General features: G+C 38.9%; 1 protein-coding gene and 1 pseudogene across 4 annotated transcripts in view; one reads left to right on the forward strand and one right to left on the reverse strand.

Moving 5' to 3' along the window:
- Positions 1-14487, forward strand: part of FSIP1 (fibrous sheath interacting protein 1) — a 189952-nt gene that overhangs the window by 174398 nt on the left and 1067 nt on the right. The window lies entirely within an intron of this gene.
- On the reverse strand, positions 3600-4420 carry LOC116538683 (annotated as a pseudogene). Its single transcript, XR_004263743.1, has one exon. The product of XR_004263743.1 is annotated as a proteasome subunit beta type-6 pseudogene (transcript).

Genomic DNA, 14487 nt, shown 5'->3' on the forward strand with positions numbered 1-14487 from the left:
TCTCCTACTTCAGCCTCCTAAGTAGCTGGGATTACAGGCACATGCCATCACGTCTGGCTAATTTTTGTATTTTTAGTAGAAACAGGATCTCACCATGTTGGCCAAGCTGGTCTCGAACTCCTGACCTCAAATGATCCACCTGCCTTGGCCTCCCAAGGTGCTGGGATTACAGGCATGAGCCACCACCCCTGGCCTTTTTCATCTTTTGATAATAGCTGTTCTAACAGGTATGAGGTAGCATCTCATTTTAGTTTTAAGTTACATTTTCTTAATGATTAGTGATGCCAACTATTTTTTCATGAACCTGTTGGCCATTTTTATGTTTTGTTTTGGAAAATGTTCGTTCAGGTGTTTTGCCTATTTTTAATTTTTTTTTTTCTGCCCATTGAGTTGTTTGAGTTCCTTATGTATTTTGGATATTTATCCCTTATCAGATGTGCTGTTTGAAAATATTTTCTCCCACTTCATAGATTGTCTCTTTGTTCATTGTTTTCTTTGTTGTGCAGAAGCTTTTTGGCTTGATATAGTCCCATTTGTCTTTTTTTGCCTGTGCATTCAAGGTCATGTTAAAAAAAAATCATTGCTTAGACCAGTGTCACCAATAAAACATAAATATGTTTTATTCTAGTAGTTTTACAGTTTTGGGTCTCATATTTGTCTCTTTAATCCATTTTGAGTTGATTTTTGAGTTGATTTTTATACATGGAGTGAGATAAGGATCAAATTTTATTATTCAGTTTTCCCAACATCTTTCCCCATTGTGTGTTCTTGGCATCTTTGTCAAAAATCAATTGACCATAAATGCGTGAGTTTATTTCTGAGCTTTCTGTCCTGTTCTGTTGGTGAAGTATCTGTTTTTACACCAGTACCATGTTGTTGTTGCAATTACAATTGCGTTATACTTTGAAATCAGGGAGCGTGATACCTCCAGCTTTGTTCCTTTTGCTCAAGATTGCTTTGGCTGTTCAGGGTCTATTGTGGTTCTATATAGACTTAAGGATTTTTTTTTTTCTTTTTTTGAAAATGACATTAGAATTTTGGTAGGAATTATGTTAAATCTATAGATAACTTTGGGTAGTGTGAACATTTTAATTATTCATTCTTTTAATCCATGAACATGGGACATCTTTTAATTGATTTGCATTTTCTTTATGTTCTTTCATCAGTGTTCTATAGTTGTCAATATGTAGTTCTTTAACCTCCTTGGTTAAATTTACTAAAGTATTTTTTTATTAGAGACAATTGTTAATGGGATTTTCTTAATTTCCTATTTGGATAGTTTGTTTTTAAATGTATAGAAATGTTCCTGATTTTTGTATGTTGATTTTATATCTTGTAACTTTACTGAATTTTTTTCATCAGTTCTGACATTTTTTGGTGAAGTCTTTAGGGTTTTCTATAAATAAGATCATGTCATCAGCAAAGAGAGATAATTTCACTTCATTTCCCATTAGGGTGCTTTTTATTTGTTTTTCTTGCCTGACTCTAGCCAGGACATTAAGATGTTGAAAAAAATGTGATGAGGGTAGGCATCCTTGTGGAAAAGCTTTCCACTTTTCACTGTTGGGTATGATGTTAGCTACAGATTTATTTTATGTGAACTTTATTATGTTGAAGTGCATTACCTCTAAACCTAATGTGTTGAGAATTTTTATCATGAAATGGTGTTGAATTTTGTCAAATGCTTTCTCTGCATGTATTGAGATTATCATAAGGTTTTTATCCTTCATTTTATCATTAATGATATACATTATGGTGTATCCCACTTATTAATTTGCATTGTTGAACCCTCCTTGCATCCCAGGGATAAATCCCACTTGATCATGTGAATGATTCTTTTAATTGCTTTTGAATTTGGTTTGCTAGTACTTTGTGGAGGATTTTCACATCCATATTTATCAGTGATAATGGCCTGTAATTTTTTGTTTTTTCTTGTAGTATTCTTGTCTGGCTTTGGTATCAAGATAATTCTGGCCTTGTACAATGAGTTCGGAAGTCTTTCTCCCGCTTCAATTTTTTGGAAGAATTTGAGAAGCACTGGTATTAGTTCTTCTTTAAATGTTTGGTAGAATCCAGCAGTGAAGCCATCTGGCCCTGGGCCTTTTTTAGATAGGAGGCTTTTTATTACTGAGTCAGTCTTCTTGCTCATGAGAGGTCTCTTGAGGTTTCTTTATGATCTGGTCTTGGTAGGATGTATGTATCTAGGAATCTGTTTACTTCTAGGTTGTCCAATCTACTGGCATATAATTTTACACAGCAGTTTCTAATTACCCTTTGTATTTCTTTGGTGTCAGTTGTAACATCTCCTCTCTCATTTCATTTTTGTTTTGTTTTAAATAAGCAGAAGTTTTTAACTTTAAAAAGTATTTGTTTTTGCTTTCTAATAGCACAACACATGTAAATTTGTTGAAGGATATTTGAAACATACAGAAAAGTGTAGAAGATAAAATCATTGTCCAGACCTATTCATTGTTAATATTAACATTCATCTTTTTTCTAGTTGCATATTTTAAATTCTGTCTATATCCTTCTTATAGTATATTCTGCTATTTGCTTCTTTATATTTTGAGCATTCTCTGTTATTAAATATTCTTTTAAATCATTCATTATAATGGCTATAGTGTATCCTATTGGTGTATGATAATTTAAGCATTTCTTTATTTTTGGTCATTTATGTTCAGACTCTTCATATAAGCTAAAACTATCATGAGACACAAGTATGGCCATAATCATTATCTTCCCATTACATGATGAGGTGATGAGTTCAAAGGATTTTATTTATTTGAGTTTTCTTTCTTTCTTTTCCTAGTTAGTCTAGCTAGGGGTTTGTCAACTTTTAGTTTTATTCATTTTTTTCTATTGTTTCCAGTTTCTGTTTCATTTATTTTGGCTCTAATATTTATTATTTTGTTTCTTCTGCTAACTTTGGCCTTAGTTGGTTCTTTTTCTAGTTTTTTGAGTTTTATGAGATTATTTGAGATTTTTTTTCTAATAGACATTTATTGTTATATATTTTCCACTTAGAACTGCTTTTGTCAGTATCCCATTAGTTTTGATATGTTGTGTTTCCATTTTTGTTTGCCTCAAAATATAGTTTGATTTCCTTTTTCTCCTCTGTGACCTATTGTTTGTCTAGGAGCATGTTGTTTAATTTCCACATTTTTGTGAATTTTCCAAGATTTCTTGTTATTGATTTCTAGTTTTATGACATTCTGATCAGAAAAGATACTTGATATGATTAAAATCTCTTAAATTTGTTAAGACTTGTTTTGTGGCCTATCCTGCAGAATGTCCCATGTGTGCTTGAGAAGAATGTGTATTTTCTTGCTGTAGGATGTGATGTTTTGATTATGACTATGAAGTCCATTTTATTTAAAGTGTAATTCAAGTCCAATGTTTTGTTATTGATTTTCTGTCTAGATGATCTGTTTATCATTGAGAGTGGGGTACTGAGTTCCCCTAGTCTTATACTATTGCAGTTTATCTCTCAGATCATGTAATGATTGCTTTATATATTTATGTGTTCCAGTGTTGGGTGTGTATATGTTTGCAATTAAGTCCTCTTAATGAAACGTCCCCTTTATTGTTATATAATGAACTTTTTTTTTTTTTCTCTTTGACAAACTTCATTAAATTTTGCATCAGTACAAGGTATCTCTTATTGCATACTAGAATCCCAGGACTCAGGAGGGTGGTAAAGTGGCAATGGCGAATTTGGGTATCTGGTCTCCCAAAAGTACTTGCCGCTCTACCCCGAGTCTGCAATGGCTGCCAGGCAGATCGCTTCTCCACTGGAGCCATCCTGCTTCATGGCCCAAGCGAGAGCATTGGCAGTGAATTGCAGACACTCTTCCTTGGTCATGCCTTTCCAGTACGTAGCATCAACATAGCCATAGATGTAGGAGCTCCTAGAGCCTCCAATGGCAAAGGACTGCCTTACCATCATACCCCCCATAGGCACTGAGTACACCTCCCCTCCTTCTTCAGGGTCTCAGCCTGCAATGATGATTCCCGCCATCAGATCTTTCCGGTATTGGTAACACATCTCCTTAAACAGGCTGGCTGCTATGTGTACCAGTGGAGGCTCATTGAGTTCAATGCTGTGGAAACCAAGCTGGTAAGTGACAGCATCAGCTACTGCCTGGGTATCAGGTGCTGAGCCCGAGCGACAGCAGAAAATGTGGTCGTGAATAGCAGTCAGCTTGTCAGTCACTCGACTGGCAATGTAGGACCCAGTGGTTGTTCTGGAGTCTGCCCCCAGAACCACGCCCCCTTCAAATTGCACCACTATGATAGTAGTCCCTGCGGGGACTTCTTGGCTTTCCCAGTCTGGAGTGAAGGCCCCTGGCCCCCAGGCTGGTGCCGGCTTGACTCCCCGAGCAGCTAGCAAGGTGGCCACCATCTTTCTCCTCCAGTACTCATATAATGACCTTCTTTGTCTCTTTGTGTAGCTTTTGACTTAAAGTCTATTTTGTCTGATGTAGGTATAGCTACCCCTGCTCTCTTTTTTGGCTTCCATTTGTATGGAATAATGTTTCCATCCCTTCAATTTGTCTGTGTATTTCCTTACTAGTAGAGTGAGTCTCTTACAGATAGAATATAGTTGGCCTTTTATTTTTTTAAACCCGTTCAGCCACTCTCTGTGTTTTAACTGGAGACTTTAATCCATTTACATTCAAGGTAACTACTAATAGGTACGGACTTGCTACTGCCATTTTGTAATTTGTTTCTGGTTGTTTTGTAGATCTGTTGTGTCTTTCTTCTTCTCTTGCTACTTTCCTTTGTGATTTTCTGTGGTGGTATGCTTTGAATCTTTTCCTTTTATATTTTGTGCAACTATTATAGGTTTTCGCTTTGTGTTTACCATCAGGTTTACATAAAATATCTTGTGCTGGCTGGACATGGTTGTTCGCACCTGTAGTCCCATCTACTTTAAAGGATGAACTGGGAGGATCAGTTTGACCCAGGAGTTTGAGTCCTGCCTAGGCAACATAGCAAGACTCCATCTCTTTAAAAAACCAAAACACAAACAAAAATCTTATTATAACAGGCTATTTTAAGCTGATAACAACTTAAATGTTATCACATATAAAATAACTCCCTCCCCTAGACACTTTTTGTGATTTAGATGTCAAATTTTACATCTTTTTGTAATTTGGATTCCTTTAACAATTTATTATAGCTGCATTTGTTTTGAGTAGTTTTGTTTTTTAACTCTTGTAATAGAAAATTCCTTTACACATCACCCTTACAGTATTATGCTAAATAATTCTGTGTATTACTTATACCATTTAGTGTTTTCTGCTTTTATAAGTTTTATGTATCAATTAGGAGCCTTGTATTTCAGCTTAACTCCCTTTAGCATTTCCTGTACGGCAGGCCTAGTGGTGATAAACTTCCTTAGTTTTTGTTTGTCTGGGAAAGTTTTTATTTCTCCCTTATTTCTCAGGGGTAGCTTTGCTGAGTGAAGTATTCTTGGCTGCTGGTTTTGTTTTCCTTCTGCACTTGGACTATATTATCTCACTCTTTTGTGGTTTGCAAGGATTCTGCTGAGAAATCTGCTGATTGCGGTTTTGGGATTCCCTTGAATGTGATACATTTCTGATCTATTACTGCTTTCAGGATTCTTTGTCTTTGTTTATTTTCATTTTATTTTGTTTTATTTTTTGGGACAGTCTTGCTTTGTTGCCCAGGCTGGAGTGCAGTGATATGATCTTGGCTCATTGCAGCCTCTGTCTCCTGGGTTCAAGCGATTCCCCTGCTTCAGCCTCCTGAGTAGCGGAGACTACAGGCATGGGCCACCATGCCCAGCAAATTTTTGTATTTTTGGTAGAGATGGGATTTCACCATACTGGCCAGGCTGGCCTTGAACTGCTGACCTTGTGATCTGCCCACCTTGGCCTCCCAAAGTGCTGCAATTACAGGTGTGAGCCACTGCACCTGGCTGTCTTTGTTTTTTAATAGTTTGATTATGATTTGTTTTGGTGCACTCATCTTTGGCTTGAATTTAATTGAAGATCTCTGAGCTTTCTATACCTGGATGTTTTAATATTTACTCAGATTTTGGAAACTTTCAGCCATATTTTCTTAAATATAATTTCTCAGCCTTTTTCTTTATCATATCTTTCTTGGAATTCTGTTATAAGAAAGTTAATACACTTGATGGTGTCCCATAATTTATTTAGGCTTTCTTCATTCTTTTTTCATAGATCTCCATTTTTTTTCAGGGTCCATTATTGGGGCTTTATTAGTTTCTTTTTGTGGTGTCACATTTCCCTGATTCTTTCTAAACCTTGATGTCTACACATTTGAGGAAATGGCCACCTCTTTTGGCCTTAAAGGTTTTCTTTCACAGTGGTAGATTTTCGCTGGTTAGTTTAGCATTTCATGATGGATGGGCCAGCTGGTAGCAACCCCAGACAGGTAGCCCTTGCTGTTGGGTTGCTGTTGGGCGATCCTGCTGCCTGTGCTTTGAGGCTGAGTGGAACTTCTGGCTGTGCTCTGTGGTCTGATGAGACAGATCACTAGCTGGACTCCACAGTAAGGTGGAGCTACTGGCTAGGCTCTGTAATAGCCTCTGATTGCACAGGGTTGCATGTTGTTTTCCCTGGCTGGGAAGTACTGCTGTTTTTAATCTGTAGCTGGGCAGGGCTGTGTGCTGGGGTCAGAGACTGGGTAAGGTTTCTGTGGTTGTGCTCAGCCACTCAGGATGGGCCATGCTATGGTCTAGAGAAATGCTTGAATGCAGGCCTCACTCAGGGAAGCCTTAAACAAAGCATGGAGGCTTTCAGGGGTCATCACACAGCTGCTGGGGTTGGGTGGGGCCAGGTACTTTTCTCCGCAGATACTCATTCACTCATCTGTACTGCTTCCTAACCTGGGAAGCCTTAAGCAGAACATGAAGGCTTGGTAGGGTTGTGCTAGTTGGCTACTGGGGTTGGGTGGGGCCAGTTGCTACCCTCCTCAGGTAATCACTGACCTCCCCTTGCTGCCTGGTCTGGGGAAGGCTTAAGGAGAGCACCAGGGCTAGGTGGGAAGGCAGGCTAGGGAATGGAGCCTCACAGATCAGTTGACTGTGCTTACCACAGGACAATGCAGTTGGCTAGTTTCTCTGGTGGAGGGACTCCATTGGCTAGAATGTAGAGCCACAGCCAAGATCCATGTACTGGTTTCTGTGAGTCTCACTTTTGTTCTTTGTTTCTAACTGATCGTAGGTGGTTGAGCCCTGCTGGCACTCCCAGTGTTTCCCAGGAGATAATCATGAGTGGGCTTCCTGCTCAGGGTCCCGGAATGTTGCCTGTAATTCTCTTTTCCCACTGTAGAAACTGTGGGCCCAGGGGAATCTTCTGTGTGTGGTGCTGTGCTGGCTTGAGGTGTGGCAGGGGTTGGGGGAGTGGTGATGTGGTCAAAGTGAAGCCATTCCTGTTTTCCTCTTACCACTTGAATGAGGCTTTTTTTTTTTTTTTTCTTTTTTTTTTCAGTTATGTGGTCCAAGGGGTTGTCTCAATCTTTCAAGTTCAGGAGTATTCACGAAGATATTCTTGTCTGTAGATAGTTGTTGGTTGGATTTTTGTGTCTGGGTATGGGAGCTCAGCAACTCCCATTCTGCCACCTTACTGACTGAACTTTCAAGCTATAATGTTTTTATCTAGCAGCAGCGTTCACTTACAAATACAATTTAATTAGATGGGTGTGGTCTGCTTTCTCCACATCAAAGATCTTCATTTAATGAATAAACTGAAAACTTTGATCTACTCTGAAATTGCAGTATATTTTCTTTCTTTTTGGATAAACGGTTTTTATTAGAAAGTATCTGAATCTCCTCTGACTTCTGTAATCAAACTTACTAAATTGGATGTAGTGATTTCTTGTGTATGAGATCTCATTCCTATGGAGTTGGTATGGTGGTGGGGGAGGTTTAGAACTGTAATTTGCTAAAATATGACTTTATTTTTTGTGAACATGAGTCACACTGATGCATATGTGTCACTGAGTAGAGCCTGACAAGATGGAATGAATTGGAACTTAATGTGACTTAACGGAAAGAAACTATAGAGACATAGAATATGCCTCTGATTATACCAAATAATCTTAATTTGCAATTATAACAACGAACCCTGTGAGTATGGGGGACTAAGATGTCATAGGTGTGAATTTGTGAACCATGTTTTACTTTCTGTGTATGACATAATAAGCACTAAGAAGTAGGTCCTGTATGATCGCTTTGAGCATGTTGTATCTGAAGTTGGAGTTGTTTTACTAACCTCAGTATTTACAATTGTTAAAATAACTTGCTGATCAATTTTATTCTAAAGTACTAAATTGTACATTTGGTGCTTTCTACAAAAGTGTGCATCAAAACTGAATGCTATGTCAGTTTTCTTGACAAAAAGCCCTTTGAAGACATAGCTGTTGCTGCGTGTTCGGCCGTTTCATTCTGTTCTGCCTCCTTCTCAGGAAATAGATACACAAGAGTGTGATTCAGAGTGGATTTCTATAAGCATATAGGAAGGAAATAAGCCATTTATTGTTTTGTCTTCAAATAGCACGTATTACTTATATGTAGTTGTCTTTTTCTTGATGTGCCCAGGTCTGTTCTAACTATTTCAATTCTGCTTCTAAAAGGAAGAGTCAAATGAGGCTTCAAAACAAGAACCAAACTTAGTGACCTTGAAGACCAGTTTAAATTGTGGTATTGAAAAATAAAGATTTGCTTCTCAGTTGTATTAAAAGTTTTCAATGTGAAAAACATTAGCAATGTTTGTGCTTTAAGCTTCATGGTAACCATTATTATTTGCATTTTTGAATACAAGGTTCAGTAAATTGAGCGTTGTACTCACTAACTACTGAGATTTTAGGGGATTGGTAAATAGTACCCTTCTCTTTCCCCCTCAGGTCAGAACCCATGGAGAGAGAGGTGGATTCTGACTAATGGACATCAAGGTTTGCTTTATTGCTGATGAAATGTAGAGCATTGTTGTGATCCCAGTGGGCAGCCAGACAGGCTTCTAATGCTATGCGCTTAAAATAAACGTACCTACCCAGTTACTGGCAGAGATGGAAAACCTCAGGCATCATCTGTGGAGACCTGTCCATGTAAAACCAATAGGATGGAGGAGCAAAGCATGTACCCTTGGGGAGCAGGATCAAGTGGGAGTTGCGTGCTGGCTCCTGAAGAGGAAGGGGCTGAGCTGAGCATGTCATTTAATCCCCCAAACTTAGCTTCCCGTGGACAGTGTGGAGGGTGTGAAGTCAGGCCAGGGTGCTTCCACTGCAAGTTCCTCCTTGTGGGAGCGTGAGGAGAGTGGGGAGTAAGTGTTCTCAGGTCACATTTAACTTCAGAGACAATTCTGAATGCACTGGCACTTCTGAAGCAAAAAGCATCAGCTCTGTGAGTTAGTCTAGTATTTAATCAAATTATACTGAGTTGCCTTCTAGGTAATCAAAACAAAAGCCATCTATGCCTGTATAGTATTCTCCCTTCCCACTAAGCATTTCAGCTGGTTATCAATAAAAATTCATAAAATAAAGGTGAACCTGATATTAGCAAATAACAAACATAGTAAAATAGGGCATAGACCGAACCATATGCAATATGAGAATCTATATACAATATGAAGAGCTATAAACAAATGGTATGAGAACATTCACATAAAATAATTCTTTAAGAAAAACAAAGTGGAATTTCTCGTAGGACCTATTAAATGAACAGTATTCTTGAGAAATTCCATAAGTTAGCGGGGAGGAAGGGAAAGGGGTTAAAGGATACAAAATTACAGCTACGGAGGACGAATAAGTTCTAGTATTCTGCAGCACCACAGGGTGACTAGTCAACAATAATATACATTTTCAGATAGCTAGAAGAGAGGATTTTGAATGTTCTTAACACAAAGAAATGATAAATGAGGTGATGGATATGCAATTGACCTGATTTGACCACTACACATTGTATGTATTAAAATATCACTATGTACTCCATAGATAAGTACAATTATGTCAGTTAAAAAGTCTATAGTAAATGCAACAAGAGTTGTATAAGTTTTTTTTTTTTTTTTAAATATAATACCTCTAAATGAAAACTAGAGTGGCCAACTGTCTTGGATGGCTCAGAAGTGTCCTGATTTTACCATTGAATGTCCCATAACCCAGAAAATCCGCAGTCTCTAGCAAACTGGAATGGTGTCACTCTAGATTGAAACTGTGAACATAAAACCAAAGAGCAAATTAGTTACTCAAAGGACCAAACTAAGAGAGTACAAGTAAGTAGCAGAATCCCAGGCTAGAACCTAGATTAGCAGAGGGAGGATGGCCCTCCACCCACTAGTGGGATGTGGCCTAGTGATTAGGAATGTGGGTTCTGGGTAGGGAGGACCTGGGCTTGAATCCTTGCTCTGCTGCTGGGTGGAGATCGTAAGCAAGTTACCTAATTTCTCTCTCTCCCTCCCTCTCTCCCTCTCTCTCTCTCTCCTGTGCACCTCAGTTTTCTTACCTATGATGTAAGATGGCTTAATAGCCTGTAGGGTTGTAATGAGGATCAAATGAGGACATTCACATAAAATGATTTAGCTCTGTGACTGGACTTGGTTGGCTTACACAGCATTTAACATTGTCAGATTTTTCCCATAAAAGCCTGGATTTCTGACATTTCTGACAAATCAGCAAGTCCTGCCACCACCCACGGGAGCTGCGTAGCAGATGCTCTCTTTAGAAGGCGTATGTATTCTCCAAGAGGACAAGGCCCCCACCTAGCCCTCTCTTCTTCGTGTGCTTGGTCCTTTGGCGACATTGAGTTTCCATTCCATGTTGTAAGTCTCCTCTGCTTGTGGTGCAGTCCAACCACTGGGAGCTTGTTGGAAATGCAGGGCCCCTAAGGACCCACCCAAATGCTAAGGCACGAGAATTTTCATTTTAATAAGATCCCTGGCCATACTTCCTGACTATAAAGTTTGAGAAGCACTGTTACAAACCACAGAGCATTATTCCTAACCACAGTGAGTATCAAGATCATCTGGGGAGTTTTTTGTTTGTTTGCTTTCTAGCTATGTCCAAGGACCTATCCAGACTTGCTGCAATCAGAGTTTCTGGGATGGAATGTCCATGCTGCTAAATTAATGCTAGTCACAGGATTTCACTGTGAACACTTGAGAACTATAGGTTTCCGCTTAGATGGAAGAAAGCTAATTATGTTATCTTATTGTGGTCCTCAGATAGAAAAAGGTCTGCTAATAATGACGACTATATAATCTGAATATACTTCAGGTTGAAATTTTGCCCATTGATTGTAACTGCTGAATGAGGCCTGGTTGTAGGTGGATTGACTTTTGGTATTATTTGAAGGTGTTTGAAGCGGGTATATGTCCTTACTCATACCAGCTGAACAGTTTCAAGGGAACTAGATTGTTTCAGAAAATTTTCTTTGTTATAGTACAGTCTTACTGGTTTGCAGGAGAGCTGTGAGACTCTAGAAACAGTGACCCTATTAGCTGTTTTTCTTTTTCCTTTAAAAATATTTTGAATTGCTCTTAGGTAAGTCCTTAACTCGTCATGGCTTTAATAGTTTTCTGTTTGTCTCAAATAGGATGTGCCTTCAGACCTCATAGTTACTATTTGTTAAATTACTTTTCCAAGGCTTTTCCACATTGCTTCTTCAGTACTCTTAGTGATTTAACCTCCCTTTGTGTGGTCAAACCAACCCTCCTCCAAAGTTTATTTGGCCAAAATATCAGAGATGCCTTATTAGAAATTTCTAGTGTTAATTCATTTTTAATATAAAACTTCAGTGTATAGTAAGTTTATATTTGATTAATTTACATTTTCAATTTCCTTTCAACTAATTTTCTTGAGGTAGACTTTTCACATAAATATTTGCTAGTGATCTTTTCTCTGTCATTTTGTTTAGCAGTGTAAAATGAAAAAAGGCATGCTTGAGAGTTTTGATATTTAATTGTAATGTACTTATCAATTGTAATGTACTTATCACTTTAACAATTATTGGAAGCTTCTGATTCTATTGCTTCATTCACATTGCGTAAAGTAAAAAGTTACTGAAGATATGCTATGGTGACTGTAAACTAGATCTGTGGACTAGTGGTGTTGCCATCAGCTGGAAACTTGTTAGAAATGTAGAGTCCCAGGGCCACTGCAGACCTCTTGAATCAGAAGACACTCCAGCAGGTGATTTCTGTGCATGTTGAAGAGTGAGAAGCTCTGGACTACATGGTTTACCAATTACTTCTATTTTAGGATTATCAAAAGTAGGTGGTGGGGGTGAAAACAATGTATAGAAAGTATCTTCTTTTCCGTCTGCTGAATCTCTGCTTTTTTCTTCTTAAATTTCTTTTTTTTTTTTTTTTTTTTGAGATGGAGTTTCGCTCTTGTTACCCAGGCTGGAGTGCAATGGCGCGATCTCGGCTCACCGCAACCTCCGCCTCCTGGGTTCAGGCAATTCTCCTGCCTCAGCCTCCTGAGTAGCGGGGATTACAGGCACGCACCACCATGCCCAGCTGATTTTTTGTAGTTTAAATTTCTTTTTAATGAAGATACTGCTATATCCACATTGTCTTGGTATCTCTCCAACCATTCATATTGCCATTCTTTTGGGCAAGCTTCCTCTTGGTCACTCAGAGCAAGCATGCCCTGGGACGCTCCCTTCAATTCTCTGCTCTTTCCTAGTTAATATTTTTTTTGGAGACTATGGAACTCTCCACACTTTGCGTGCTTTTGATTGTCCAGTCTCTCTACTTGCATCTGCCTTGAGCCGGCCTGGCATTTAAGCTGTCCCGAGTCTGTTCCTTAGCCCGTGCTGCCTCTTACCTCTGGCCTGGTGAGATTTAAAACATTAGCGCCTTGGTTCCGTCCCAAGTGAACTAAATCAACTTCGAGGGGTGGGTTCTGGCAGCAGCAGTTTAAGTCAGTTTCTGAGAACAGGGTCTGGGTGATTCTGTTGTGCAGCCATGCTTTAAAACCCCAGGGCTCCGTGATCTTCATTCATTGTCCATCTACCATCCATTCATTCATCCATGTGCCCCACAAACATTTCATGAGTTTCTACTGTGTATCAGATGCTTTCCTAAGTTCTAAGAGTTTTTCAGCCTCAGCACAGTTAGCATTTTGAGCTGGACATTGTAGGGTGTTTAACGGAATACTGGCTTTTACTCACTTGAATTCAGTAGTGTCCACTGCAGTTACGACAAACAAAAATGTCTCCAGACATGGCAAAAAATGTTCTTTGGGGGTAAAATTTCCCCCAGTTGAGGACCATCGTTCTAGGTCTATTGATGAAAAATTTTATTACTCAATCTGGGTCTATTGATGGTAAATTTTAAGTGCAGATAATTACAGTAGGGCAGGACAAGTATAGTAAGAGCTTCAGGACAAAGTACATAGACAACACTACAGAGGGTTGGGAGGTAGCATTTAAGTTGAGCCTCCAAGGATGCGTGGTTATTCGCTGGGTGGGCAAAAAGAACACCTCATAGTGAGAGAATAGCACTTAGGAAGACGTGGAATTATGTCCCATCATCTCCCACCTCATGCATGAGGGATATTATGATCTACTTTTCATTCATTCCACCTCCCTCTACATCCTGTTTAATATTTCTTCTCCATGTGTTGACAGTATCACTACATTTATCGCTTTGTTCTGAAACTGCAAGTCGTCTGCCATTAATTATGAGGTGGATTCTTTTTTTAAATATCAGCTTTATTGAGATATAATTTGTATACTTGCATTAGTTTCCTATGGTTGTCACAACAAACTACCACAATAGAAATTTATTCTCTCACAGTTTTGGAGGCCAGAAGTTTGAAATCAAGATGTCACAAGGCCACACACCACCTGGAGGCCCTAGGAGAGAATGCTAGAACGCTTCCATGCTGCTTCTGCCTTCTCCTGGCTGTGGGCATTCCTGGCTTTGTGGCCACGTCACTCCAGGCTCTGCCTCTGTCTTCACATTGCCTCCCTCTATCTGTGTGTGTGTGTTAATCTTTCTCTGTCTTTTTTGTATAACAACACTTGTTGTTGAATTTAGGGCCCAGCCAGAGAATCCAGGATGATCTTATCTCAAGATGCTTAATTTAATTGCATCTGGAAAAACCCCTTTCACAGGTTCCAGGGATGAGGATGTGACTTTTTGGGAGCCACAGTTCACCAGTTTTCCACAGTTCATCCAATTAAAAGTGTACAGTGGTTTGTAGTATATTTACCGAGTTGTATATCCATCACCACTATCAATTTTATATATTTTTCACCCCCCACAATGCAACATTGTAGGTCTTAGTAATCACTTCCCATTTTTCCCTAACCCCAGCCCTAGGCAATCACTAATCTTCCTGTCTCTGTGAATTTGCCTAGTCTGAACATTTCATATAAATGGAATCATACAATATACGGCCTTTCGTGATTGGCGTCTTATACTTAGCCTAATGTTTTCAAGATTCATCCGTGTTGTAGCATGTATCCACACTCCATTCTTTTCTATTGTTGAA

The sequence above is a fragment of the Sapajus apella genome, unplaced genomic scaffold (assembly GCF_009761245.1).
Source record: "Sapajus apella isolate SASKATOON/1434 unplaced genomic scaffold, GSC_monkey_1.0 scaffold122, whole genome shotgun sequence".
In the NCBI taxonomy this organism is placed as follows: Eukaryota; Metazoa; Chordata; class Mammalia; order Primates; family Cebidae; genus Sapajus; species Sapajus apella.